The sequence below is a fragment of the Acomys minous genome (assembly GCF_964271855.1).
Source record: "Acomys minous genome assembly, chromosome: 7".
Lineage (NCBI taxonomy): Eukaryota > Metazoa > Chordata > Mammalia > Rodentia > Muridae > Acomys > Acomys minous.
Genome location: NC_140488.1, coordinates 79688600 through 79715592, shown reverse-complemented (window position 1 = coordinate 79715592; position 26993 = coordinate 79688600). Strand labels below are relative to the sequence as shown.

Sequence of the window (26993 nt, the reverse complement as noted above, 5' to 3'; positions counted from 1 at the left end):
TTTGTTGATGTAGTCTAGTCTTTATTTTGTTTATCTCTTGCTACTCTCATTTTAATTATTCTTTTTTCTAGTTCCTGGAGGATTTAAAGTTAGGTTGTTGAGATAAGTCTTTTGTTTAGAAATAATTAGCAATTTATCACTACAAATTTCCTGTTTGGTTCTAATATTCCTGCGTACCCTTCTTTAGGCATCTTGTATTTCACTTTCCCTAAGATAGCTTGTTTGTTTGTTTGATTCTTTGACCTTTTGTTTGTTCAAAAGCATGTTGTGAAGCTCTGCACTCCCAGCACTAAGGAAGCTAGGAGGAGGATTGCTGTGAGTGTGATGTTAGTGTGGGTTATAGAGTTAGACCCTGTTTCAAAAACAAATGAAAAATATGTTGTATAACCCATGTATTTTGAATTGTCTAATTTTTGTTCCACTACTGATTTCTAAGATTCTTGTGCTGTGGATAGAAGCTAGGTGTGCTAGTACATACCTGCAAATCACTGCATTCTGGAGAATCATGCAAGAACTTGAGGCTAGCCTGAGCTATGTCAAGAATTTGAAACTAGCATGGGATACATAAGAAGATTTTGTCACAAGACCCAAAACAAATAAATGAACAACAGCAAAAAAACACACACACAAAAAAAACTCCCTGAAGTATTAGAAAGATAACTTGATAAGATTTCACTGTCTTTTCATTTTCTTCTTGTTTGTTAAGACCTTTATAATTCAGTGATATTTGTCTAGAGGTTGTTCTAAGTATATTTGAGAAGAATGTGTATTCTGATGTTCGGTGGAATATTGTGTACATATTAAGTAGGTTCAGTTAGTTTATGCTATTAGTCAAGGACTCCGCTTGTGTTTATACTAGAGCGGAGTAAGTATTTTACTACTGGGGTTGTATGTGTACATCTTTTAGTTTCAGTTAGTTCAGAGTGCAGTTCAAACCCTCTGTTATCTTTTAAATTTCCTATTAGTTTATATAACCCCTTTGAAGTGTAGTTTTGGAAATTCCCTTTCTGATAGTACAGTGTATTTTTCCTTTAATTCTTTCACCTGGTTTATGTATTTTATACTCCACTGTCAAGTACATATGTATTGGTAATTGTTATTTATCCCTGTAGAACTGGCCCAGTTTTTATTAGTCAGGAGTGTTCTTTTGTCTTTTGACATTTTTGGCCTTAAAGACTATTTTATCTGAAGTGTAGGCATTCCTACTCATCTTTGATAACTATTTGGTGAGTCTCTTTTAATTAACTTACTGCTAAATCTTATTTTGTCACTTAGTTATCTATTCAGTCACTGTCTACATTTTGATTAGTAATCTTTTGTTTTGGTTGTTGTTGTGTGAGACAGGGTCTCTCTGTGTAGCCTTGACTGTCCTGGACTCACTTTGTAGACCAGGCTGGCCTCGAACTCACAGTGCCTCTGCCTCCTGAGTGCTCAAACTCACAGTGCCTCTGCCTCTGCCTCCTGAGTGCTGGGATTACAGGTGTGCGCCACTGTAGATTAGATCTTAATCCATTTGCATTTGAAGAAATTATTAATAAGGTAGGACTTACTATCACTAATTTGTAGGGGTTTTTTTCTTGCATTTTCTTTCATGTTTCATTCTTGGTTTTTTTGGCAGAGATGTTCTGATTTCTCTCTTTTTCTTTGGTGTATCTTTCTTAGTTTTTTGGGGGAGGAAGGGTTAATATAGGGCTTATCTTGTAATTATAGCAGTATATGGTAAGATCACATTAATTTACTTTTAGATGCATACAAATTCTCTATACTTTGACTTTTCTTCTCATTATTTATATTATTAGAAACACCAATTATATATCTTCCATTATGTTTGTAATGATTTGTTTTCTAGCTATAATTATTTTATATTTTTGTTTAAAGTATTCTAAAATTAAAAGTGATTGATGCATCACCTTTTCAGCATTAAAGTATTATTATTCCAATTGTGCTTTTCTTTTGCTTTCAGTTATCCTTTTGTTTCAAATAAAGACGTCTTTTCACACTGTTGGGTTCTTTTTTGTTTTTGTTCTGTCCTGTTTTGTTTGCGTAATGTATGTCTAATGGTGATAACCCTCCTCTATTTTATGTGGTTAAAAAAAAAAAGGATCTCCTTTTTGGAGGCCAGTTTTTCTGAGTATGGTATCCTGGGCTAGCACATTTTTTTCTTTTAATCTTTTGAAGTTATCCTTTCATCAGCTGATAGGTTACTCCTGATAATTGAATGAGGCTCCCTTATACCTGATTAGGCATTTTCCTCTTCCTTTGATTTTCTTTTTCCCATCCTTTTTGTTGAAAATAGATTTTTTTTCTCATACGGTATATTCTGATTGATTTTCCCTTCCTTGTACTTTCCCCAGTTCCCCCCAACACCCCTCCCGTCTGGATCCAGATCCACCCCCTTTCTGTCCCTCGGTAGACAAGAGCAGGCTTCTAGGAGATAGCAACAAAACATAAAAAAAAAAAGATAAAACAAAAACCATCACATCAAAGTTGGACTAAACAATCTAACAAAAGAAAAGGAGCCTCAAGAGAAAGAACAATAATCAGAGACCCACTTGTTCATACACTCAGGATTCCCCTAAATACACCAAACTGGGAGCTGTAATATATAAACAGAGGATCTGGTGTCGAATCATGTCAGTATTGTGCTTGCTACTTGTGTCTCTGTGAGTTCGTATGAGCTTTGCTTAGTTGACTTAGATGGCCTTGTTTTCCTGGTGCCTCCATCTCCTCTGTTTATTATTATTATTTTAAATTAGTTAATTTATTTGTTCACTTTACATCCCAATTTTAGCTTCTCCCTCCTCTCCTCCTGGTCATTTCTCACTCCCTCTCCTGCCCTCATGCCCCTCAGAAAAGGGGAGCCCTCCCATTCCAGCACATCAAGTCGCACCAGGACTGAACACATCCTCTACCACAGTGGATGGCCTGGAAAGGGAGCCCTGACAGAAGGAAGTGATTGAAAAGCATTCAAGAAAGTCTTTATCAGAGATATCCCCGACTCCCCTTACTAGGGGATCCACATGAAGACCTAGCTGCCTATCTGGTACATCCGTGTAGGAGGCCTATGGTCTAGTCTATACATGGTCCTTGGTTGGTGTTTCAATCTCTGCGAGCTCCCCTGTGCCTTGGTTCTGTTGGTCTTCTTGTGGAACTAATATTCCCTCTGGGTCCTTCTATCCTTCCTCCCACTCTTCCACAAGGCTCTCTGTCCTCTGTCCTCTGTCCAATGTTTGGCTGTGAGTCTCAGCATCAGTTTCAATCCGTTGCTGGTTACAGCCTCCCAGAGCACAGCTATGCTAGGCTCCTATCTGCAAGTATAGACTGTGCTTTTTTTTTTTTTTAGCAGACTTTTAATAGTGTCAGGGATTAGCTCTCTTGCATGTGGTGACCAGGCATTAGTTGGACAATTCCTTCAATCGCTGTTTTTTTCTTTACCCCTGCACATCTTGTAGGGAGGATAAATTTTAGGTTGAAGTTTTGTGGATGCATTGGTGTCCCCCCAACTCTAACTCTTGTTAGAGAGTGGGCTCTTCAGTCTTCATGTCCACCACTAGTAGGGGGTCTCAGTTAGAGTCACCCTCAAAACCTCCCAAGAGCCTATCCTGTCATTGGTCTCCAGCCTGTCTCAGAGATGCCACAGGTTATGGGTTCTCTTCAGACTGCAAGCCCTGTGTCCTCCTGCCCCCTCCTCACATCAGTTCCCCACTCTCATTTCCCTCTCCGATCCTATTCCTTCTCTTCAAGCTCTTCCTCTGTCTAATCTGTTCCCCTTCTCGGTGAGATTCGTGTATCCTCCTTTGTTCCCTCCATGTTACTTAGCGTCTTTGGATCTGTGAATTGTAGTGTAGTTATCCTATACCTAATATCTGATTATAAGTGAGTACATACAATATAAGTGAGTAATTTCTGCGTCTGGGTTATCTCACTCAGAATGATCTTTTCTAGTTCCTGCCAATTTCTTGATTTCTTTGTTTTTAATAGCTCAGTAGTATTCCATTGTGTAAATCTATTGGGGGACATATGAGTTGTCTCCAGGTTCTGCATTCTGGCTATTATGAATAAAGCTGCTATGAACATAATTGAACAAATGTCCATCTCCTCTTACACTTTTTTCTATCTCCTCTTCTGTGCGGTTTCCCTGCGCTTTGAGTGTGAGGGGGATTTGATATAGACATGCCATTAAGGGCTGTGTGTTTCAGGGTCTCTCTCTGTGTAATGTCTGTCTGTGCGTCTCTGTATTTGTCCCCATCTGCTGCATGAGGAAGCTTATCTGATGATTGCTGAATATGACAGTGATCTATGGATATAGTGGAATTTCATTAAGAGTCATTTTATCATTACTGTTTTTTAAACCAGTAGTATTTGATTTTACCCCAGGTCTCTGGGCTATCTAGTCTTTAGTTATTGGCCCAAGCAGTGTCACATTTTGGTTCTACCTAGTGGAGTGGGCCTCAAGTCAAATCAGACATTGGTTGTTTACTCCCACAGTTTTGTGACACAATTTCCCTAGCATATTTTGCAGGCAGGACAGGATTGTAGATCAAAGGTTTTGTAGCTGGGTTGGTATTTACATTTCTCATTTCCTTCCCACATCAAAGACACAAGAATGTAGGAATGAAGATTTCTTCTCTCCATGGTCAGTGAGTTGTGTGGGTGTTGTTTTCAACAGTCTAACATTACTGTCAGTTTTCAGAGGCAATTGTCTTGGCAATGGCCTGGGCTATTTGGGGATTTCCACAGGACTCCTTTGGTCAATAACTCAATTCAATGTAACCTAGTCCCAGTACTGGAAACGTGGGACTGGATAGTCAGTTGGGACTCTGTCTCCCTCATTATTTGGAGACTACATTAGGATCATCTTCATAGGATTTAGGAAGTTTCCACTACACTAAGTTTCCATACCACCCCCTCAAATGCCCCTTAATTCTAGCCCTATCTTTCTGTATTCCCTCCCTCAACCCAGTTTCCCCTTCCGCTGCCACCTGATCCTTCCATTCCTGTCTCACCCCAAGCCCTAGTCTACCCATAAAATCTATTCTATTTCCACCTCGCAGGGAAATCCATGTGTCCCCTTAGTTTTCTTCTCTGTACCAAATCTCTCTAGGTCTATGGATTGTAGCTTGGTTAACATTTATTTAATGGCCTATATCCACATATAAGGGAATACATATCACATTTTTCTTTCTGAGTCTTGCTAATCTCACTCAGGATAACTTTTTTTAAATTCCATCAATTTGACCATATATTTCATAATGTCATGCATACACACACACACACACACACACACACACACACACACACACGTAGTATTACATTGTGTAAATGTACCACATTTTCTATATCTATTCCTCTGTTGAGGAACATCTATATTGTTCCAGTTTCTGGTTATAATGAACAGAACAGCAATAAACTATACTGAGCAAGTGTACTTGTTGTAGGGTAGAATGTCTTTTGGTAATATGTCCAAGAGTTGTATAACTAGATATTGAAGTAGATCAGTTTCCACCTTCCTGAGGAACCATCACGCTGATTGCAAAGTGGTTGTACAAATTTAGACTCCCACCAACAATAGAGGAGTGTTTGTCTTGTTCCACATTTATGTCATCATGAACTGTCACTTGTTTTATTGATCTTAGCCATGCTGACAGATTTAAGATGGAATCTCAAAGCAGTTTTGATTTGCATTTCCCTGATGGCTAAGGATGTTGAAGATGCCTTTAAGTATTTCTCGGCCATTTGAGATTCTTCTGTTCAGAATTTTCTGTTTAGATATGTATCCCAGTTAGGTGTTTCACATGTAACAGTTGGTTATTATATATGGCAGTGCCATGTTTTATGGAGTCTTTGTAGTTTGGTTTTGTTAAGATACTTAGTCCAGAGACCCATGTCTCTTACTATAGTTGGGATGCTGATCCATTATTTTATCAAATAAGTTTTGTTCCTCTTGTTTCTTCCTTTATCTCTTTATGTGTATACAGAGCTACCTGATAGTGAGCCACATGTCCTTTATGTTTTCTTCATTCTTTTTCATATATTTTCTGTGCTGTTCCCATGCACTGTAATTTCAAGTCACCTGTCCTCATGTTTTATAATTACCTTTTCTGGCTTAATGAAGTTGCTCTTGGAGCTCTTCAGTGAGTTTACCCAGTTTGCATATCCTGTTCTTTAACTTGGATTTTATATTATTTATTGTTTTGTTTCATGTCCTCATTTTATTCATACATAATTTTTCTGATCTTGATATCTTTGTGCCATTTATTTTGAAGTATTTGTCAGATAGGTTATATGCCTTCTATAGAGTCAATTTTTAGAAATGCATTCTGAGCTTTGTGTGAACTGTATGTACTTGTTCCATTACATACCTTCCTGTTTGAGAAAATATTCGACTGTATACATTTATACTGGCTGGCTTCTTACTGATTAGAAGAAGACTTTTACCAGTTATTCTGAGGTTAGAGATTCTGGTGGCCTCTGAGAATTTTGGATTGTGTATGTGTATTCCTCCTTATAAAGATTTACCAATTTTTACAATATTTTGCTCCCTCTAGTGTCTTTCTGTGGTAATGCACTTTTTAATTTTTAATTTTTTTAAGTTTTATTAAACATTTTTATTTTTTACACATACACACACACATATATATGTACTGTTACACATATGTACAATTAACTACCTATAGCAAAAAGTGAGTTTGGGTGACTATTCAGGTAGAAAACTGTCTCTGTCATCTTCTCATTTGGAAAGCTACTAACCTGCACTCCCGGCATACTCAAGTAATCAAGTTTACTTCTTCTCAAGTCTCTGATGGAGTTGAAGACCAGGTACCTTAGTCTTACAATGAAGCTTAGTTGTTTAGGAGCTAAGATGTTTTTAGGCCTAGATAGATGTTTTAAGTTGATAATGACAAGATGTGATGGAGATTGATTTACAATCACTAGTCTACTTTTATGACAAGAATATACATCTTAGGTATAGCAGATAGATATGATTCTATAGAAAGATAAGGTAGGATAGTTAGATAAGGTCTTCAACAACCTCAGAGACATATGGAATATGACATCTTTCATTTTTTTTGAAACAGAGTTTCTCTGTGTGTAGCTGTGGCTGTCCTGGAACTCTTTGTAGACCAGGCTGGCCTTGAATTCCCACAAATCACCTGCCTCTGCCTCCCCGATGCTGGGATTAAAGGCATGCTCCACCACACCAAGCTAGAGTAATTTATTTTTTATTTAGAAATTTTTGTATGATATGCTTAGTTTATTTTCTTCCCCTTCTATAACTCCACCAAGATCCTCTGAACTTTCTTCCCACCAAACTTCATACCTCCCCTTTCCCTTTCTCAAAACATTAATAACAAAACAAAAATAAATGCCAAAATGAATTAAAAAGAAACAAAACCACAATAAGACAAAAATAACAAAACAAAAGCAAGTGTGCGCGCGCGCGCGCGCGCGCACACACACACACACACACACACACACACACACACACACACACAGAGTCTGTTTTGTGTTGGCCAACTACTTCTGGGACCTTCCCTGGAGTATGTTGTTATACCCAGTGATGGTCTATTGAAGAAAACTGTTTTCCCCCCTTTTCCAGCAGGTACCAATTGCAAATAGCTTCTTAGGTAGGGGTGTGATTTTTGTGCCCACTCCCCTTTCTCTTGTCCTGCTTGAACTTGTTCAGTTTTTGCATGCAGTCACAGTCTCTATGAGTTATTTTTTTAAGAATTATGTAATGTTTATTTTTAAACCACAGCAAATACGTTTTAAGATGATGTAAAATAGAAAACGAATACAAAAATGTTCTTTTTTTACTTTTATTTTTTATTAATTCATTCATATTCCATCTCAATAGTTATCCCATCCCTTATATCCTCCCATTCCTCCCTCCAATCCACTTTCCCTATTGTGTGCATAAGGCCTCTTGTGTTGGATGATGCTATTTCTTTGGAGTCATCCACCACTTCTGACACTTAAAATCTTTCCACCTCTTCTTTCACATATATCCCTGCACCTTGATTGGAGGAGGATTGATAAAGACATCCCATTTAGGACTGAGTGCTCCAAAGTCTCTCACTCTCTACATATTGCCCATCTGTGGGTCTCTGTATTAATTAAAGCCTATTGCAAGAAGCTTCTCTGATGAGCGTTGACTGAGGAACTGATCTGTGGTTATAACAATATGTCATTAGAGGACAGTTTGTTGCTGTGGTCCTTGAACAGAATAATAGTAGTGGGTTTTCCTCAAGACCTGTGACCTATCTAGTAAAGGGGCTGGTCCTCCCACAAGCTTTGTGTCATTATTGCATCAGTATGTTTTACAGACAGGTCTCTGTTGTAGGTCACCTCTGTTGTAGGTGAAATTGATCATCTTTTTCCCCTTGGTAGTATACAAAGTACCTTCCTGCACCATAAATGCTCGTAAGTAGGGGTAAAGCTTCAAGTCATAAACTAGCTTGATTTTTTTTTTTTCTTGTTCGATGATGTGTCTTTAGCAGTATGGCCTTCTGACAGATGTCTTGTTTTTTACATTCAGTTTTGAAATCCCATAATAGATATCTTTATTTCATTATAGATATCCTTCCTACCTATTCTTTGGACTCTGACACACAAATGATGTACCATAAATTCACTTTTCACCTTGCAGGCCACTGATACTACATGAAAAGCTACCATAGCTACTCCTACTTTGGACACTTTCAATGCATTTGCTTTATGTGGTCCTAATTGGTTGGGAAATTAAGTGAGTTAGTTTGTTTTAACTGGTTTTGGCTGTTTGCCAAGGAAAAAGACTTCCAGGGCAGCCAAAGATATATGGAAAAGATAACTATAGAGATTTTCATAAAAGCATGTGTGTGTGTGTATGACTTTCATATATATATATATGAAATATATAAAAAGATGATAGATTTAAAAGGTATGAGATGAACATATAACCAGTGAATTTCTTTCTTAGTACTCATAATCTAGAGTGTTACTAAAAGTGACAATAGAACTCATGAAAATGAGGTTTGGAAGCCTGTGAGTTGGTTCAGCCGGTAAAGGCACCACCCATGACTCACCAAGCCCGATGACCTGAGTTTGAACTCTGGAATCCACATGGCAAAAGGAAAGAGAGAGCCACCTCCCACAAGTTATCCTCTGCCTTCCACATGGGCAACATGGCATGGATGCACATGCATACACATGCTTAAAACAAATAAATGCAAAGTAAATATTTTAAGCAAACAGAAAGTGTTACTTTATTAAAAATACTGAGTTTATTTCACATGTATATTTTTTATTTTTTATTAATTATTCTTGTTACATCTCACTGGTTATCTCATCCCTTGTATCTGCCTATTTTTCCCTCCCTCCCATTTTCTCCTTATTCCCCTCCCCTATGACTGTTCCTGAGGGGGATCGTATAAATCTTTCGCCTTTCCCATGTATATTTTTGTCTCCCTACCATTTCCACATCTGACCACTACTATTACTATGTCCTATCATAACATTCCATACGTACTTAAAATCAAGTAAAGATGGAGGTCCATCCTTGAAAACTACACAGGCATTTTAAACAACACTTTCTTGGCAACTGAATCTGGACATCATTTGTCAAACACAGTAGGGAAAGTTCTCACTTTGCATTATAAAAAGGACAGCCAGATATCAACTGTTACAGAAATGAAGTAAGACAAAGTATTTCATACTGTTTAAAACATTTTCTTAAGAAGACTTCCTCCATTACCAGAGATCTTGAATAGCTTCTTGGTCGGTCATCAGGAAGCAATTCTTCACATAACTAATGAACTTGGTTTCCACTTTGGGAAAAGAACCACCTTTTTCTATTCTTGCTTGCATTTTTGTCTTAATATCTTCTACAGAGCTGGGTCTTTTTTATGTTTGAGGAGTTTTTTTTCCTGTTTTTTGAAGCACTCTTGACTCTTTGATCTTGGTGTTGATGGTTTTCAGTCTTTCGCATTTTGGTTTGATTTTTATATGTTTTTGCTGGTGTATCTCATACAGATTTCTTCACTGGAACTTTTTCTTCAGTTTCCTCCTCAAAATCATAATCTTCATCATCTTCATCATCCTCATCATCCTCATCTTCAAGTTTTACTTTCTTCTGCAAAACCTTATTACCAACTCCAGAAGCAGATCACTTTCCAGGCTTACTTAAGAGTTTTACATCTTCCTCACCTTCATCTTCATATGCTGCATCTTCCTCTACAGCTACTAGGTGCTTTCCACTAATGTGCTAAGGCCCTGAACCATACTTCAACCTTAAGACCAACAGTGGTGTAATTTCAAAGCCCTCAAGGGAAACCATTGATTGCAAGACATTTTCAAAGTTGCCAGTGTTACTTTAATTGGACTGCCTTCATAGATTATTGCTTCTGCCATGATGATGTATAATTCATCTTTTGCCGCTGCCCCTAAACTGACCGTTCTTAATGATAATTGGTGCTCATTTTCATCATTATCCACTTTAAAGTAATCATCTCTGTCAGCCTTTAGTTCACAACCAAAAAGGTAGCTCTGAGTGCTTATGACCATATCCACTGAGTCTTCCATGACGCAGAGGCATGCACTTCAGATGGAGAAAACTACTGACTATTCCTCAGAACAGACATGCAGGATGGAATCACTTCAAGGAGCAAAGTAAAGTTTGTTTGTTTGTTTGTTTTGTTTTGTTTTTGTTTTTCAAAGTAAAATTTTTAATTAAGTTTTTGACCATGATGTAAATAAAAATCTAATTATGGGACATAGTAGATGATGTAATGTGAAAAGAAAGATCACAGTGGGTCAAGAAGTCAATCAGGGAACTGGAAGGACAGGAAATTTGTATTTATGTCAGCATAAAACAAAAAATGCTTTGGAAAAAACCAAGCAAAACATAGTCTTAGCTCAAGTGTTTTAAAATATAAGTTGAATCTCATTGATTGAATTACAAAGTCAAATTCATGAGTTCTAATCAGGAGTATTTCAAACGTGAATGAGACCACATGAAAAATACCAAAATGCATTGGACATCATGAAGATCAATTTTTATGAAACACTTTTGTACTTAGCAATGATGAAAAATGTGTATATGATTGAGAGTCATGGAAAAGCACATGATTTTTAACTTATTGTTATATAATCTATTGCTTTCACATATACTGTTAGGATAGTGATGTTGCTAAGATTTGCATAAATCTATGGAAAAGCTTCCTGGCTGCTCAGTGAAATTAACACTCATAACATATTTAAAATTAATGCTGACTGTTGTATTCTCATTTTAAAAAATCATCTATCATAGTGAGCCTCAAAAAGGAAAATAGATTTTTGTACAGTAAGGGAAGAATTTCCTGGGAAGTGTTTGCAAATAATGATTAAAATAAAGAACTATTCAATGCTAGGAGTGACTTGTAGGTGAAAGCCCATGAAATCTTAGATATAGGACAGGTTGAGATATCTACAATGTTTCCAGAAATTTATATAAGGCAAACATACGCACTCAAGCATTAAGTGCAAGCTTCTTAAAAAAGAGACATGTTGAGATTTTAGATAGATTGCTTTATGAGCAAACCTTAATGGAGATGATTCTTCATGAGTTAATGTGAAGGAAAGGTGACATTCTGAGTATGGGTCAGAATTTTCCTGGGATGGTTACTTTTTTGTTTTGTCTTCTTGAAAATATGGTTGTTTTCAAACAATACTCGGATCGTGGTTTCCCCTCCCCTAAGTCCTTCCAGATCCTCCCTGACTTACACACCCGTACCTATACCCATTCTTTCCCTTTCTCAGTAGAAATCAGGCATCTAAAAAACAAAATAAAACCAAACAATAATAGGACAAAAGCAAACAAACAACAACAACAACAAAAAGCCCCAAAGACAAAGAAATACATACAGAGGCAGAGATACAAGCATTCACACACACACTGAGACACTGTTAAAAAAAACAACACAAAATAAGAAACTATAATATATAAGCAAAAGATCTGTAAGGTAAAAAATAATAGATAGATTGATAGACAGACAGACAGACAGATAGATACATTTGCCCTAACAAGCATTGTGAGATGAAAACACAAGCAAACAAAATACACAAGTTTGTTTGATGTTGGTCATCTACTGCTGAGCATGGGGCCTGCCCTTAAGAGCAGTTGATATCTGCAGTAAGAGTTCATTGCAGAAAACTAATTTTTTTCCTTGTGAGAAGTTATCAATTGGGGATAGGTTCTGAGTTAGGAGTAGAGCTTGTGTCCACTTCTCCTCTCAGCACTGAGACCACATTTGGCACAGTTCCATGCAGGCAGGATCTGTACATGCTGCAATAGTCTCTGTGAGTTCATATGTGCATCGCTCCTTTTTTTTTTCTTGATGTCTTCCATCTCCACTAGTTCTTATAATCTTTCTGTCTCTGTCTCCATGTAGTACCTGAGGAAAGCGATTTAGTGGAGACATCCCTTTCAGGACTGAGTGTTTCAAAGTTGCTCACTCTCTGCACATTGCCCAGTTGTGATCCTCTATTTCTCTTCATCTACAACAGGAGGCAACTTCTCTGATAATGGCTGAGCAAGACACTGAACTATTCATGTAGCAGAACTTCATTAGTTGTCATTTTATTGCTATATTCCCTTAGCAGAACAGTAGTATTTGGTTTTACCCTAGGTCCATGTCCTATTTAGTGGGTTCTTGCCGACTTGAGCAGTGTTAAGAATGGGTTCCGTCTCATGGAGTGGGACTTAAATCCAATCAGATAGTTGATTGCTCCCACATGCTTGCGCCACTATTACATCAGCATACCTTGCAGGCAGGTCACCATTGTAGATCAAAGGGTGTTAGGATGACCTACAAATACTGTATTTTCTAGCTAAGAAAATGTGTGTTCTTAATTGTTATTTGAAACTGGCAATGCCTAGCAAACAGAATATGTAAATATCACTTCCTTACCTGCCTTTAATAAGGTGAGCTTCCTCAGCCTACTAGTTGAGTAAGGAATGTGGCTTTTTGCACAATAAAGATCCGGTGGCCAGAGCTAGGTCAGGAGTCATGGGCAGGACTTCTGGGCAAACAGAGATGTAAGCAGATGCAGGCAGAGAGGACAGAGGTAGAAGGAAGACAGAACGGAGACTGAATGTGGCAGGGAGGTAAGCGATGAGAACCACTTGGAGAGATGCAGCATTAGAGAAGTCAGGCTAAATTAGTAGCTAGCTGAGAGATTGCCCTAGCAAAAGGCCAGAGTATTAAACTATATAGATGTCTCTGTGTCTTTTTTATTACAGTTTATTCACATTACATCCTGATTGTAATCCCTTCTCTCTTACCTTCCTGTTTTCACCCTCCCTCTTCAGCCCTACTACCCTCCCTTAGACCTCTGACATGTGGGGTCCTCCTCCTCCTCCACTGTCTGCACAGGCTATTAGATCTCATCTGGATAGCCTGCATCCTCTTCCTCTGTGTTCCCACAGGGCTTCTCTGCTAAGGGGCAGTGATCAAATCATGGGCACCAGAATTTGTGTCAGAGGCAGTTCCCTGCTCTCCCCCACCCTTTCCCAAGTGGAGAACAAGCTGTTCATTGGCTACATCTGAACAGAGGGTCTAGGTTCTCTGCTTGCAATATCCTTGGTTTGTGCATCAGTTTCTACAGGCTCTCCTGGGTCCAGATCTGCCAGCCTTGATAGTCTCCTTGTGGAGATACTTAACCCCATCCTGGTCTTCCATCCCCCAACTCTTACTTACACCTTGCAGTGCTTCACCCAGAGTCAGCAGGGAGACCCAACACCTCTCCTGATCCCCTACTCAGAGGACATCTATGTTGTTCTAATATCATACGTGCCTTTCTGGGTCTAGGTTACCTCACCCGGGATGATATTTTCTAGTTCCATCCATTTGCCTGCAATTTTCAAGATTTCCTTGTTTCTGGTAGCTGAATAACATTCCATTGTGTAAATGTACCACAGATTTTTATCCATTCTTCAGTTAAGGGACATCTAAGTTGTTTCTAGATTCTGGGTATTATGAATAAAGCTGCAATGTACATAGTTGAGCAAATGTCCTTGTATGGTGGAGCATCTTTCAGGTATATGCCTAAGAGCAGTATAGCTGAGTCTTAAGGTAGCATTGTTCCCAATTTTCTGAAAAAATGCCAGATTGAATTCCAATCGTGTTTTTTATCTTAGCCATTCTGATAGGTGTAAGGTAGAATCAGAGAGTTGTATTGATTTACATTTCCCTGATGACTAAGGATGTCAAGCATTTTTTAAAGTGTTTCTCATCCACTCAATATTCCTCTATTGGGAATTCGGTCTCTGCTTGATACTGTATGAGCATATACAGGGGGAGGAGGTCCCCCTCAGACACAGACTTAGGGGAGGGGAGGGGAGGGGAGTAGGGGGGAAGTGGGAGGAAGGGAGGAATGGGAGGATACATGGCATGGGCTAACAACTGAGATGTAATATGAATAAATTAATTAAAAAAAAGAGAATTCGGTCTCTGTGTCTTAATTAAACATCAAGCAGGATCCTCAAAAACCCTGCAGTGGAAGGGTTTCTAACTCGGTTGGTATTTACCTTTCTTCTCTGGTATCGTGCAAAATACCTTTTAATACCATGAACACTAGTCAGCAGGGATGAAGGCTCAGGGAGGCACCAGCTCAACTTCTCCATGTTCAGGGAGTTATGTAGGTGGTGTCTTTAACAATAGGGCCTTACCATCAGTTTGTGAAGAGCAATCAATAGCCTTGGTAATATCTTGATTTGTTTAGGGTTTTCCATGGAGCCCTTTTGGTTAACAACACAATTAGATATAACCCATTCCCAGCACTGGAGGTTTCATTTAGTGGTAAGAGATGTCTAGTTTGGGCTTCAGTGATTCCTTTTAGATTTTTAAAAAGCTTTAATGGAGATGGGGAAAAAAGAGAGGGACAAAGGAGGAAATACAGGGAGGCACAGTTAAAACTAAGGGCTATTTGAGGGGTCCTACGTGATGGTTAATTTTAACTGTCAATTTGATATAACTTAGAATCACATGGAAAAAATCTCATAGGAGGATTGTCTAGATCAGGTTCACCTGTGGACAGGTCGGGCGTGGGGAATTGTCTTGATTACATGAATTGATATCTATGAATTCATCTACTGTGGGTGGCACTATTCCTTGATTTAAGGGTTCCTGAACTGTCTAAGAATGTTGAAGAGGGCAAACACAAGTAGGCATGCATATATTCTTTTCTCTCTTGCTTTTGAATATGAATGTGATGTCACTAACTGTTTTGAGTTCCTGCTGTCTTGACTTTCTACTATAATAGACTGTATCTTGGAATTGTGGGCTAAAGTAAACTTTTCCCTCCAAGCTGTTGTTTTTTATTTTCAGGGTACTTGTTAGTAGCAACCAAAATGAAACTAGGCCAGGTTTGTTACCCTTTTCTGTTTTTATTTGGATTTCTAGCATGTGTCATGACATCAGATGCATATTAGTAGCATGTGATTTAACAAAGCAAATATATAGAAATACCTTTATAATGAAGAACAGGACAGTTAGCAAGTATCTTGGTTAGTCATGTTGTACCTACCAATTTTGAGTGGTCCTGTAAAGTACAATCTAGCATCAGCCTTTAACAACTATGCAGATGGCCCTGCCCTGACCCCATGCCAATCTAGTCTACTTCAATGGTAGTCCTTAGCTTTCCATATAGATATTAGAACATTTAAAAACAGTTACCTGTTCATCTTCTGCTTAGTTTCTATTGATGGGAGATTCATACTCACAGAGCAGATTCAGAATGACCTGGTAATACCTTCAAGTGGTGTAATTTGCAGCTCTTATTCTTGGTCTAGTTTTAAATAATGACACAAAATACCTTATTCTTTTATTTATAATAATTTAGTAATTTAAGGATATTATTTTTCACCTCCTAAATGTATCTTCCATTCCCTAGTGTCCTACAAAGATACTATAGGTGCTCCAGAGATAGATTGCTTATGTTTGAATTTGACCTGACAGGAATCTGTGATTATGAATTGATGACTTAATTTGTATTTACTTCTTCTCTTGGGAAATGTTGACAATTAAGACATAATCTCTTCCTCATACAAGTTACAAGGATTGAATGAGTTAATATATTCTATTTAGAACAGTGTCTAGCATATCTACTGTCAGCATCAGTGAGACATGTAGCCCTAGAGTGCCAGCTATAGCAGCCCAAGTTCTTTTTAGAAAACTTTATTCAGCCTAAAATTTTAATATGCACTACCAAAAAGAAATTCATATAGTATTACTTATATGTATATGATTTCAAGACTGACCACAGGTATTAGATAACTAATTGGAGCACTCTTCCCTGAAGAAGACTATTTCTCTGACTTTTGTCATTCTTTATTTGCTTGTAGTTCTTTGTCTAGTGTTGTGGGCCCCATGTGATTTCTTTTTTACCTATTAACTTGTCAGGTGGGGATACTTTTATTCAGGTATTATTTAGGTAGCCATACTGTTGGAGTATTTTAGGTGTTACTTCCTTTGCATTTCTAGGAGATGCAATCTTACAGCAGGTATTCTGTTCCAGATTTTATTTGTATGGGTAGGAATATATACATATATGTTCCTGGTGTGTGTGCGTGTGTGTGTGTGTGTGTGTGTGTGTGTGTGTGTGTGTATTAAACAATTAAAGAAAAAGACCAGAGGCCAAGTATTTGAGATAGAAAGTAGTAGGGTTATGAGAGGGGATGGAGGGAGGAAAGGTAAAAGTGTAGTGGAAATTATGTAATCATATTTTAATTTCAAAAATATGAAAAATAAGGTATATAATTTTTTAAAATTGGAAGTTAGTATGAACCAAAATTAGAGTTTATCAAGAAATGCTTTTAGTATAGATTTACATACAAGCATTAGGAAGAGAAAAAGATGTGTAAAACAACAGCAATAGTGTCTATCTAAAGGAAGCTAATGTCTTAACAAATATCTATGTATATGATTTTGATGGCTGTTGAAATTACATTGTTCAAAATGTTTTAATATTAAGATTAATTTTGGAATACATTTCCCTACTCTCTGGCCATTGTAGACTGATTAAAAGCTTTCAAATTTATCAAGTTTTCATCCCTAGAGTCCACGAATATTATGATGCTATATACTATTTGAATGGTATTATAAAGAGGACTCTGAAGATGTTCAAATAAGAATCATGATATATGTTAATGACCCTGGATTATTTTGGTGGGCCCTAATGTCATCACAAATGCTGTTATATGAAGGAGATGGAGTAAATTGGACCAGAAAAGAAGACTATATATCTGTTACTGGAGCTTTTAGAGTAAAAGCCTAACCCTAACAGCCCCAACAAGCAAGGCTCAGTCTTCCATACCTCTTTTAAACAAACAAACAAAAGGAATAGGAAAAGGGAAGAGGAACAAATTAAAAAGATTCCAATGAACCTCAAGTTGAACAATCTTCAAGGTATTAGAATGGGGCTTTACTTTACACAAGGGGTAAAAGGAATGCATAGTTAGACAGTCATGGCCAAAATATGGTCCCTTCCAACTACTAACCTTTGTTTGGTCTCCTGTGTCTTGCAAAGTGCTTGCAAAGTACATTCCATCAATTAGGGAAGTTAGGCAGGAACCTGGAGACAGAAACTGAAGCAGAGGCTATGAAGGAATACTTCTTACTGGCTTGCTTGCTCTTCATGGATTGGCTAGCCTGATTTTGTATACAAGCCAGTGGTAGCATCACCTACAATGTGATGGGCATTCTACATCAGTCATTAATCAAGAAAGTGCCCCTACAGTCTTGCCTAGGAACCAAGCTAGTGGAGATATTTTCTCAGTTCAACTTCCCACTTTCCAAATGACAATAAAAAACTTAACCAGTAAAAGTTGAGAGGCCACACAAATCAGCTTCCAGCAGGTATAACTTTAAAGATGGACTACAGATATAATCATCCTGGGTGTGGATAAACTTTGGAAACATTGTTCATTTATACTGAGCATTAGATTTATGAAGTGCAATAGATGTCTTCCCAGGAACTACTTGAAGGCTGAGGTTACACCTTGAATATAAAATATCTCTCAGATGCCCCCATTTAACAGCTTGGTTCTTATGTGTTTGTACTGTTTTGGAAGGTTGGGAGACTCTTGGGAACCTTTAGGAGGCAAAAATTGCTAGAAGTGGGTTCCCTGGGATGAGACTTGCAGTTTTATTGGCCTGATTACATTTTTATCTGCTTTCTGCCTCTTGACTTCAGATGCAACATGACCAAATGTCTCACAATCCTGCTTCCATATCGTCACTGCCATGATGGACTGTATCCATTCAAACTGTAAGCAAAAAACAAGCCCTCTCTTATATGGTATTTTGTCATAGATATGAGAAAAGTAACTTAATCCCTATCCCTCCCTCCCATCATTCCTCCCTCCCTTTCTTCCTTCCCAGACTGACCTTAAATTTTTGACCTAGCTCAAGGTGACCTTAAACTTGACTCTGAATGCTGGAATTACTATTATATGAATGCTGTTTATTGTATGTGGCCCAGATGAGGAAAGCTTTCTAGTCTTCTCTGGAACTGACCTTTAAAAATATGTTCTTACAAGATCGTTTAATTTTTTTGTCATCCCAATCACAGTTTCTGAATAACAAATGATACAATTATGAACATCCTTGCCATTTAATTCTATAAGTACTGTTTCCACTTTTTAGAACCTGATAGCACGGTTTCAGCAATCCTTTTGATGGTGTTTGTCCACATTACAATCCTATGTTGCTTCAAATAAGTGTGATTTTTTTCTTTCACCTTCACTAGACTGACTTGATTCTAGGTCACCAACATTGTTTTGTTTTAATTTTTTTATTTTTAGATATTAAGAACTAACATCTGAAAATGTGCCAAGTGATATTACTTAGAGTATCTTCCCCATTTTTAGTAGTTTACAAGTAATCCTATTTTATAGGTGAGAAACTGAGAGTCCAAGTAAGTGAATTCTCCAAGATTATATGATTAACATCTGAGTAGTCTCTAAAGGTAGTGTTTGTTGCTTAAAAATTGGAGTGGATATGGAAGTGCAGAAGATGTACATTCAGAGAAATGTATCTTTAGTCAATTTGTTATTGTTTGAATGTCATATTGCATGCTTATACAAACTAAATGATATGTATCAATGCAGTTAAGAGACAAAGCAAACACTAAATATATGAAGCAGCTGCCTGAATATAGCACATCATACTGTTTCACACTGATTATTTTATACAAGTAGAAAGAATACACTCTAAAGTAACAAGCAATACCAGTATTATCACTGTTTTTTCATTTGAAGTATTACATAGTCTACAGAATTGTAAATATGATATTCTTATAGGTTTTCCAATACAGCAATTGTATGGATACCACATTAAAAAGTCAGTTTTACTTTAAAATATCCATCAAGAAATGATTAGAAATTATGACTTGATTGGGTTTTGACCTTGAAGACATGTCATTTGATATTCTTTGCAGCATAAAGAAGCATGATGGTTGCTATAACGTGTTCTAATTGTGAACCAAAATAGTCACTATTTATGGAATATGATTTTTATAAAAAGGAGAAGTGAACAGACACACTATGGTTATTTAAAGCATCGATATTTCTTTTTTTTTTTTTTTAGGGATTTTATTTTATTGTACTTTTCTTAATTTATTCAGATTACAACTCAATTGCCATCCCATCACTTGTATCCTCCCGCTCCTCCCTCCCTCCTGCTTTCACCCTATTCCCCTCCCCTAGGTCTATGACTGAGGGGGCCCTCCTCCCCCACTATATGGTCATAGGCTATCAACTCTCATCTTGGTAGCCTGCTTATTCTTTCTTTGAGTGCCATAGGCATCAATATTTCACAGACGTCTTCTAAAAAACTAATGAGATGAACCCCTTACTTCATGGCAAACAGCTGAGAATATTTGTGACCAATAGTGAAATTAAGCTTTCATATTAAATTTAGAATTTTGGAAAATTTACTCCCATTACCATAAACTACATAGCTTCTTGATGAAATTGTTCAGTAATATTTATTGAAGGTTCTACTTTTAAGTTGTGTGATGAAATTGGAAAATCCACATAACTCAGTGAGTTGATATAAATGATTGAAACATGATGTGGTGAAATTGTACATGTATAAAACTGGTATTCAAAGAGGAAGACGAGGACTTCTGGTTTCTGTCTTGGCATGTAAATAGCTTAGGAGTCAGATCCCCAATCTAAACAATTGAGCAAACTGAAAAACAGCAATCTTTCTTAGATATGGCAGAGAACTGAAATTCTGTTGAAAACCACTGAGCCTTAAATTGCATTAATGGGGCAAATATAGAGAGTCACAGCTTAGCATGTTAGAGGCTTTCAAGCAGAACCTTTGCAGAAACCAGTCTTGGTGAGGAAAACCTAAACCATGTGTCTGTAATGAACAATAGAAAAAAATGAGCAAGAAAAGTACTTAAGCTTGAGTATATATCAGCAGAAACTTCCAGAAGAGGAAAGGGAAAGGACAACAAAACAAAATGAAAACAACAACAGCAAAACATATCCCCAAACCTGAAAACTTTGTAGTATAGAAAAAAGTCCAAGAACTGCAATGCAACTAAAAATGTATAATGCATGCTGAGTGTGAGTGTGAAAAGGTGAAAACAAGGCCGGGCGGTGGTGGCGCACACCTTTAATCCCTACACTTGGGAAGCGGAGGCAGGCGGATCACTGTGAGTTCGAGGCCAGCCTAGTCTACAAAGTGAGTCCAGGACAGCCAAGGCTACACAGAGAAACCTTGTCTCAAAAAAAAAAAAAAAAAAAAAAAAAAAAAAAAAAAAAAAAAGAAAGAAAGAAAGAAAAAGAAAAAGAAAAAAAAAAGAAAAGGTGAAAACAATGGAAAAAAGAAATATGTGAAGCAAAAATGACTAAGAATTTATTCAAGTTAATATCAGATAGCAAATCACAGATGCAGAAAGCTCAACTAAACGCCCAAACAGATGGTAGAACACCGGATTAGACCAAATCACACCAAACGAAGTAAAAGCTAGGTATATCATATACAAACCACAGAAAACCAAAGGCATGGAAACAGTATTTAAAGAAGTCAGAGAAAGAGTAGACCTTTCTTAAAATATAAGACTTAAATCTGACTTCTCAGAACCCATGAAAGCAAGAAGAAAGTATAATACAAGTTAGAATTTGAGAGACATTAAACAACCTCAAACCAGAACAACACACCCTAAAAATATTCTTTAAAAGTGAAGGAGAAATACTTTCTCAGATAAGCAGAAATTAAAGGAGTTTGTTTTTAGTTGCCCTTCTCTGCTAGAAACACTAGACATTTCTTTAGAGAACTGTACACCTAACTATATGAAGACAAGACCAGATAGCTTTACCAAGAAACAGCACAAATTTCATAACTATAGATGCCTTGACCTAAGTGCAAAAACATGAACAATCAACAATAATGTGCCTCCTGCACATATTGTCCTTGGCTGGTGCCATAGTTTGAGCAGGACCCATGGGCCCAGATCCGCCCATCATAATGTTCTTCTTGTAGGTTTCTAGGACCCTTTGGATCCTTCTATTTCCCCATTCTCCCATGTTTCTCTCACCTAGAGTCCCAATAGGATGTCCTCCCCTGTGTCCCACTTTCCTGGTAAGTGAAGACTTTCATGGGACATGCCCCTTGGACTAGTGTCCAGATATAAGTGAGTATATACCATTTGACTCTTTCTGCTTCTGGGTTAACTCACTCATGATCATTTCTAGTTCGATCCATTTGTCCACAAATTTCGGAAATTCCTTGTTTTTAATAGCTGAGTAGTATTCCATAGTGTAAATGTACCACAGTTTCTTTATCCATTCTTCTACTGAGGGACACTTAGGCTGTTTCCATGTTCTGGCTATTATGAATAAGGCTGCTATGAACATGGTTGAGCAAATGTTCTTGTTGTGTGCTGGAGCATCTTATGGGTATATTCCAAGGAGTGGAATAGCTGGGTCTTGAGGAAGCCCTATTCCCATTTTTCTGAGAAAGCACCAGATAGATTTCCAAAGTGGCTGTACTAGTTTGCACTCCCACCAGCAATGAAGGAGTGTTCCTCTCTCTCCACATCCTTGCTAGCATGTAGTGTAACATGAATTTTTGATCTTAGCCATTCTGATGGTGTAAGATGGAATCTCAGAGTTGTTTTGCTTTGCATTTCCCTGACAACTAAGGAAATTGAGCATTTCTTTAAGTACCCAGATCTAGCCAATCAATAGGACATTCTCCACAGTTGAGTGGAGAGTGAGGACTGACTTTCACATGAACTCTGGCGCCCCATATTTGACCACGTCCCCTGGTGGCACTCAGAGGCAGGATAGCAGGCTACCAAGAAGAGACTTAATACCCTATGAGCATACACAGGGGGAGGATGCCCCCTTCAATCACTGTCATAGGGGAGGGGAGTTAGGGGAGAATGGGAGGGAGGGAGGAATGGGAGGATACAAGGGATAGGATAACAATTGAGATATAATATGAATAAATTTATAAAATATATTAAAAAATAATGTGCCTCCTGAGAAGCCAGAAACCCCGTTGTAATATGCCCTGAGAAAATCAATTTCACTGAACCACAAGACAAGAACTTCAATGCAGCAATTATGAGTATTCTCAAGGACCTTAAAGAAGATATGAATAAATGATTCAGTGAAGACCATGAAAAGACAAAGAGTTGAATGGAATAAGGAAAATAATTTAAGATATGAAAGTAGAATTTGAAAAAGAAATAGAATTTCTTAGATGAGCCAAATTGAAATAAACTCAAAATGAAAACTCAGGAAAACAAACAAAAACCTCTTAGGTAAGCATCACCAACAGATTAAAAGATATAGAAGAGAGAATATCAGGTCCTGGACATAAGGTGGAAGAAATGGATAACAATGGATAACCAGTAAAAGAAAATGTTAAATCTAAAAAATTTTAGGCACAAAACATCAAGGAAATCTTGGACACTATGAATAGACCAAAAAAGAAAAAAAAAAGCCCTACAAATAACATACATAGAAGAAGAAACCAAGGTCAATGGCACAGAACAAATATTTTTATTACTACTTTTAAATTTTATTTTTGACATTATAATATAATTAAAACATTTCTCCTTTCCATTTTCTCCCTCAGAGCCATCCTGTACACACCCCACCCACACTCCCCTGCCTTCGAATTAATGGCCTCTTTTTTTCACTACGTAAGAATATTTCCCCAGTATAAATAAAGAGATGCCTATCAACTTAGAAGAGGTGATCAGAATACCAGAAGAACAGGACCAAAAAAGAAACCCTCTGCCACACATAATAATCAAACATTAAATGTAAAGAGCAAAGAAAGGGCATTAAAAGGTACAGAGAAAAAGACTAAGCCAAACATAAAAGCAAACTCACTAGAACAACACCTGACTTTCAGTGAAGACTCAGAAAGATAGAAGGGCCTGGGTGTATGTTTCACAATCCCTGAAAGACCACAGGTGCTACCCCAGACTAGTAAACCCAGAAAAACTGTCAATCACACTTAACTAAGAAAGAAAAACATTTCATGATGAGAACAGATTAAAATGTTTTCTGTTCACCAGTCCAGGTCTACAGAAGACACTGGAAGGAAAACTCCAGTCTGAAGACACCTAATAAAACACAAGAGCAATTTATTGAAAGAGGGGATACCATCAAATAAACAGCAGGAATTAATAAAAAAAACTGCTGAATAATAAATAACTCTCAATAAATGGTCCCGATTCCCCAATAAAAAGACATGGATTGACAGATAAGTTAGAAACAGTATCCATCTCCCTGCTGCATCAAAGAAATACACCTCTCCATCCTGGACAAATATCAGCTTAGGGTAAAAGGATGGAATAAAGGTTTTTTTCCAAGCAAATGGAACTAAGAAGCAAGCACACCTAGATGTTTTAATATCTGACAAAATAGACTTCAAATCAAAACTGATGAAGAGATAGGGAAGAACACTATATACTCATCAAAGGAAAAATCCACCAAGAGAATAATACAATTGCAAATATTTATGCATCAAATAGGAACCCAAATTCAGTGAAACAACAACAAACATTACTATATCTAAAGGCACCTGTTGACCTCAACAAGGTGATGGTGGATGACTTCAATAACCCACTCTCAACATGACAGATCATCCAGAAAAAAACCTTTTTAGACTCAGTTCCTTGGAGTGATTCCACGCTTCATTGTCAGGATTTCAGCAGACACGCTACACAGCAAACCAGCAAGTCTGCAAAGGTGACTGCAACCACAGAAGCTGGAATCTGGAGTAGCAGCCAGAACCTGGAACCTAGAAGCATTCTCTGGAGCATCTTGAAATGGAGCAATTAACAGCCGAACAATAGGAAATGATGTCAAGACCAAAATGCCAAGCCTCTTGTTTTGGGGTCATAATCTCCTCTTAAGACCATACCAGGATGTTTATCAGTTTACAAAAACCATGCCCCCATAAGAGGCAGTTCCTTTTCTAGTGGGAAAACACCAAGTGTTCTCTCACAAGTCTGTTTTCAGCAAGAAATACCACACACCCTCACACAAGTCTGTTTCACATCCCACACTTGGGTTCAAAACTAAAACATGTTTACATACACTATACTCATGGGAAAACTGACCACATATTTGGACACAAAGCAAATCTCAACAGATTTAAGAAAATTAAAATAATACTGTGCATCCTACCTGACAACCACAGATTAAAGCTGGATATCAACAACAAGAGAAAGAAAGCTTATAAACTCATGGAAACTGAACAACTCACTACTGAATGAAAAGTAGGTCAAGGCAGAATTGAAGAAAGAAGTTAAAAACTTCTATAACTAAATGAAAATGAAAACACAACATGCCCAAACTCATGGCACTCAATGACAGCAGTTGCTTGAGAAAAGCTTATGGCGCTAAGAAACTACATTAAAAAACTGGATAGATCTCATAGTAATTACTTAATGATACCTTTGAAAACTCTGGAAAAACAATGAGAAATAATAACCAAAAAGAATAGATCGAAAGAAATTATCAAACTGAGGGCTGAAATCAATTAAATAGAAACAACAAATAAAAGCAGTACAAAAAATAAATGAAGCAGAGAGTTAGTTCTTTCAAAAAAATCAATAATATTGAAAGACTGTGGTGCCCGCGCCACCGCAGTACCGAGTCAAGGGTAAGGGACTGCGGATTTAACTCATGCACACGCACGCGCGTGCGCACGCGCACATACACACACACACACACACACACACACACACACACACACACACACACACACTAACATAGCAGGTCCTTCGTGCTAAGAGAGCAGCAGCCGCAGCAGCAGCCACAGCAGTGGTTTATTCTTCTTATCCCCCAGAGTTCCAAAGAGCCTTCTCTTTTTTTAAAGTTTTTTTTATTAATTTATTCTTGTTATATCTTGATGGTTATCCCATCCCTTGTATCCTCCCATTCTTCCCTCCCTCCCATTTTCCCCTTACTCCCCTCCCCTATGACTGTGCCTGAGGGGGACTTCCTCACCCTTTATATGCTCATAGGGTATCAAGTCTCTTCTTGGTAGCCTGCTATCCTTCCTCTGAGTGCCTTCTTACAGGCAGCAAAACAGGAATCCTCCTCCCTGGTGAAATCCCTCAAGCGGCGATCGCACACAGGAGGAAAAGTCTCGAGGAAGGGAGGGGCGCCTTCTCCGAGCAGTAAACATGACTAGGTAACCAAGATAAACACAGACATGGAAGCTGCTAGAAACAGGACATGAAACAGCAAAACAGGCAGGCAGCCCAGTCGGGCCTGGTTCCTACAAAAGACCTTTAGCAAAACCAACCAAAAGAAAGAGGTTCTAAATTAGTAATACTAGATATGAAAAGGCAGACATCATAACAGACAGGAAGTAAATTCAGAGAAACCTAAGGACATACTTTAAAATATGTATTTCACCACATTGGAAAGCTTAAAAGAAATGGATGTATTTCTTTATATATATATATATGATCTACTATACCAAAGTTAAATCAAAATTAAACAGTTTAAACAAACCCATAACTCCAATAGAAATAGATGCAAGAATTAAAATTTTTCTAACAGAAAAAAAGCCCAGGGCCCAATTGACTCACATTATTCTGTAGACTCTGAAGGAATACAACTGAAGGAGATCAAGGGAGTACAAATAAGAAGGAAAGAAGTCAAAGTGTCTTCATTTGGGAATGATACAGTAGTATACATAAGTGACCCAAAAAACTTCCACCAGGAAAATTCTACAGCTGATCACATTTTTAGCAAAGTAGCAGGACACTAATAGACACAAATATATAGCCTTCCTGTATGCAAGGGCAACCATACTGAGGGAAAAAGTAAGAGAAAGGGCATCTTTAACAATGACCTTAAAAACACACACTGTAGAAAGGACAGCATTTTCAGCAAATGGTAATGGTCAAATTGGATGATTGGATATAGAAGAATACAAATAGATCTGTGTGTATAACCCTGTACAAAACTGAACTTCAAATGGACAATGTCTTCAATATATGGTCAGATAATCTAAAGCTATAGAAAAGACAGTGAGGAATCATCTTAAACTTATTGGCACAGGAAAGTACTTTCTGAGCAGGATAGTTTATATCATGGTTATGACCAACAATTAATAGATGGAACCACACAAAGCTGAAAAGCCTTTCTATACTGAAGGACACCATCATTTGGGCAAAGCCTCAGAAGGAGAAAAGATCTTTATCAGTTATATATCTGATAGAGAGTTTGTATCTAGAATATATAAAACTGAACATTATAACTGTAGAATATTAGAACATTAAAAAATATAAAGAATTTAACTGAGCACTAAGAAAAGAAATAACCAAATTAAAAATGGGATACAGAATTAAACAGAGAGTTCTTAAAAGATAAACTAAGAAACACTTAAAGAAATGTTCAACATTAGTATCCATCAGGGAAATTAAAATTTAAGTGACCTTGATATTTTATCTTACAACATTCAGAATGGACAAGATCA

The 26993-nt window shown here is 37.5% G+C and overlaps 1 protein-coding gene and 1 pseudogene across 5 annotated transcripts in view; one reads left to right on the top strand and one right to left on the bottom strand.

Moving 5' to 3' along the window:
* Nucleotides 1-26993, top strand: part of ZC3H12B (zinc finger CCCH-type containing 12B) — a 372224-nt gene that overhangs the window by 192962 nt on the left and 152269 nt on the right. For all 4 annotated transcript variants that reach the window (XM_084789887.1, XM_084789891.1, XM_084789889.1 and 1 more), the window contains one exon: nt 18211-18285. The gene's annotated coding sequence lies outside the window, so the exon portion shown is untranslated. The remainder of the gene's footprint in view (nt 1-18210; nt 18286-26993) is intronic.
* Nucleotides 9692-10702, bottom strand: LOC311601533 (nucleophosmin-like; annotated as a pseudogene). Its single transcript has one exon. The product of its transcript is annotated as a nucleophosmin-like (transcript).